At 40.6% G+C, this 3,812-nt stretch overlaps 1 long non-coding RNA gene across 1 annotated transcript in view; it reads right to left on the bottom strand.

Annotated features, from left to right (window-relative positions):
• Positions 1-1,818: 1,818 nt before the first annotated feature.
• The window catches only part of LOC108510480, a 5,254-nt gene continuing 3,260 nt past the window's right edge, over positions 1,819-3,812 (bottom strand). Inside the window, exons 2-3 of the long non-coding RNA XR_001878821.1 lie at positions 3,066-3,123; positions 1,819-2,333 (exon numbers count right to left, since the gene is read on the bottom strand). This is a non-coding gene — a long non-coding RNA (uncharacterized LOC108510480). The remainder of the gene's footprint in view (positions 2,334-3,065; positions 3,124-3,812) is intronic.

Below are 3,812 nucleotides of genomic sequence, written 5' to 3'. Positions count from 1 at the left end.
GTGGCTATAGGGGCTGTGAGGGCTACAGGGGCTCTGAGGCTTATGGGACTGTGAGTGCCATTTGGTCTGTGAGCTCTGTGGGGGCTCTGATGGTTTGAGGTTTGTTACCACTACAGGGTGTGTGAGGGCCGTGGGGTCTGTGAGGCATATGGGGGATGTGAGCACTGTGGGGGTCATGAGGGCTATGGGGGCTTTAAGGGTTATGAGGGGCTATTGGGGCTGTGAGGGCTATAGGGAACATGAGGGCTATGAGAACTATCAGGGCTAAGAGCGCTGTGAAGGCTATGGGGGCTGTAATGGCTATAGGGGCTGTGACGGGCTTTGAGAGCTATGGGGGCTATGGGGGCTGTGAGGTTTATGGGGTCTGTGAGGGCTATAGGAGCTGTGAGGGCTATGGGGCTGTGGGGGTTGTGAGGACTGTGAGAGCTATGGGGGCTCTGAAGGCTATAATGGCTATAGGGACTCTAGGGTCTATGAGGGCTTTGGAGCCTGTGACTCTGTAGGGGCTGTGATGGATATGGGGGCTATGAGGCCCCTGAGGAGGTAGGAAGAAGGACAAAAACTTGATTCCATAATCATCCAAATTCAGGGAGGAATCTTCTCCATCCACTGTGGCAACCAGAGAGAAGGCACAAACATTCCAAAGCAGTGCTTGTGGAAAATTTATATACACACACTGCAAAACTATTGAGACAAAATATATACAAATATTAATCAAAGCCATCAAAATCTTATTCAAATTATCTAGTATCTTAACAATACTGATCGAGGTTCTTCACACTATGCAAACAAACTTAAGTTAGAGTAGATATCCATCCTTTTGAAATCTTTTTAGAAAAAATGTTTTTTGTCAGATTTATTAGTATCCATGGGGGTCATCAGAGACATTTGAGTTCCTGTATCAATCAGAAAATTCAAAGGTTGTTTTCTTGGTCCTACTGGTAAGTAGAGATGGGGTCCATCCTATTTCAGCTCTTCTGTGGTAACCTGCAATTGGGAGGCTTCATTTGGGAAGCCCTACAAGGTATAAGGACTAAGCAAGGAAGTCTGTGTTTACATGGGAAGATAAAGCCTTCCCTTTTGTCAGTGTATGTACACTATACTTCCTAGTGAATCTGTGACAGAACCCCTGACCCTCAAAGCAACCCCTTCTTCTGCAAGTTCTGCAGAATAAGAAAATTGGAAGTTGTGTGAGAAATTGTTTTCTGAGGAAAATATGCATCACTTGGCTGTTGGTAAGATCTGACACCTAAAAAGGCAGCTGAGCAGCAATGGGTATGGTATTCAAGTTTAATAGAGCACTAATCTCTCTTGGGCTTCAGAGAAAAGATGAAAAACGAAGAGCAACCAAGCCGTTCTTGTCTGATAATAGTAGATTACTGTAACAGATAACTTCCAAAAATCTGAGAAACGGTAATTTATTATGCTGTGCTGCAGCTCAGTGTTTAATAATTGTAAAGAATTACAGGGACCTGACACAGATTTCAGGTGAGATTGGTGGATCCAACTCGATTTTCTTTTCACCTTTACTGCTGAGAAAGGTTAGCGATACCAAAAATCATCCCTCCCACCAAGGAGATAAATTATCTTTTCCTGTACTTTTACCTAAAATAATTCCCTGGACTGTAGAGGTGCAGAGCCTCTTATGGAGATACTGGTTGTGTAAGCTGTGCCTGGGCCCATCTGCATTTTAATAACATATGACCGTGTAAAATATACCAGATTTATCTCCTGCCAATAAACTTACATGGGTGGATACATCAGTTCGTGGGAGTTGCATTGGTCTTCTGAACAGTATTTCACAGGGACACAGTTTTGTTGTTCGGTGAGGTCTTTGCCAAGATTTATTAACATTTAACAGTAGCACATACAAGACGTGGCGATTTATTTGGCTGTGGCATAAAATCCTGGTGCAAACTTCAGCACTGTCTCTTCCTGAAGTGCTGACTGTGATTCGGGGTGACAGCCTCCCCTCACATCCTTCCAGGCAGACCTGGATCTTACAGAAGCTTTGTATCTTTGTATCTCTCTGGTTTTGCCCTTTTAGCTGCTGATATCGAAAGGCAGACCGAGGGTCAGTTTTAGAACTTTAACACTGCATTCCCAGCATTCTCCTTTCAATTTGTGAGCTTGAGAAGTACAAGGCAAAGCCAGTTTGCCTCAGCCTCGGCCTCCCAACCCTTGTGAGTTGTAGCTGTTACACCTCAGAGATCAGTGAATGACCATGTTTGCCCTCCGCTGGTTTTCAATGTTTAACTCATCTCTGCAGGGTAGAAACAGTTTTATCTTGTCTATTTAATATGCAAGTAAGCGCATACATGCCTATGTGCTTCCTGTGGAAGGAAATCCAAGGAGAAGATGGAGTTTTGTATGAAAATAGAGGACACTCCTTTTTTTCCTTTTTTTTTTTTTTTGCAAAGCTCTGTGTGTTAATGGAAACAATGATAAGAAAAACTGCTGCCTGTGAGAGACAGTGATAAACTGCCACATAAACAACCTTCTGATATCAAATTGCTGAAGTCCAACTACAGTCGAGTTGTAAAGACTGAGGATTTCACAAGGAAGATGAATAACTTACTTTTTAGCTCTTATTTTTCATTCAGGTAGCACATGTCTGCCCAGTGGAGCCACCAGAACACCAGTGCCCCAAAAGCATTGGGGACAATAAGACTGGAGATCCTGCGGCCTCATGTATGAGAACAAGAAAGTGCTTCTCAAAAGAGTTGGGGTTTGTGAACAGGCTACAACTTTTGCCCATATTGCAGCCTTCCATGTGCCTTAATGAGCACGTAAAAAATACCCATTCATCTCTGAGAAACTGATGACACTCTTGCTAAAATTAAATGAATATAATATCTTAAAAATGTATACACAATGCAAGCTCCATCTGTGCCCACAGGATGTTCTGATCCTTTCACTGTTGTTTCTTTAGCAATTATATCAGTTGCTTATGTAGAAAAATAATACCAAAAATACTTAACTAGTGAAACCACAAACACTTATCTCTTCCTGTCTGGAAACGAGAGTCAATTCCACTATTAGTTACTATTTTTCATTCAACTTACTGATTCCCTTTAGTGATTTTCCTTTTTCTTCTTCTGTAAATGACACCTCCTTCACCTGCTGGAATCAAAGAAGAGTAGGCAACATCATATGACATGTCACATTACTGAAGCCTTCAAGCAATCTTGAAAGAATCTCTTATTAACAATGAAAGATATCAACTTCTTTTTACAAAACCGGTGTTCTTTTTAAGCAAGTTAAAAAATCAAATCAATAGTTGAAATGTCAAATTCAAAAAAAAATCCTTAAAGTTTAGGATTAATGATGTAATTCTTGGTGACAATTTACCAAAACCAGAAGAACATACACAACAAGAACCATTTGTAGTGTACATTTACAATTCAGAAATTTCAGTGTTTACTGCTGAAATTGAACTGCTGGAATGGTGTGTAACAGCTTTTTACCAGCACAGTAACCAGGGAGAAGAAACTGAGAATACTGTGCTGAGAAGAAATTCAAAAGTGGAGGAGGAAATTCTTATCAAAAAGGTAGGGGTTTGCGTGCATGAGAATGGGCCTGTCAGAGAAGACATGATATGTAGAACCTGGTAAAAGAATAACAAAAATTACCATACAGAATGATCTCCAAAAAATAACCTCAGCCCATCTAAACAAATTTGACATGTTCTCAGTGAAAATAATCTTTTTGTGAACTGTTTCTCAAGCATATACTGGAACTACATATATACAGAATATAGAATACATTATACATGTTACATATTAGATATATAATATAGATATATAATATAG

Source organism: Lepidothrix coronata, unplaced genomic scaffold (genome assembly GCF_001604755.1).
Source record: "Lepidothrix coronata isolate B3197 unplaced genomic scaffold, Lepidothrix_coronata-1.0 Scaffold1003, whole genome shotgun sequence".
Classification (NCBI taxonomy): domain Eukaryota; kingdom Metazoa; phylum Chordata; class Aves; order Passeriformes; family Pipridae; genus Lepidothrix; species Lepidothrix coronata.
This window is presented reverse-complemented; position numbering and strand designations above follow the sequence as displayed.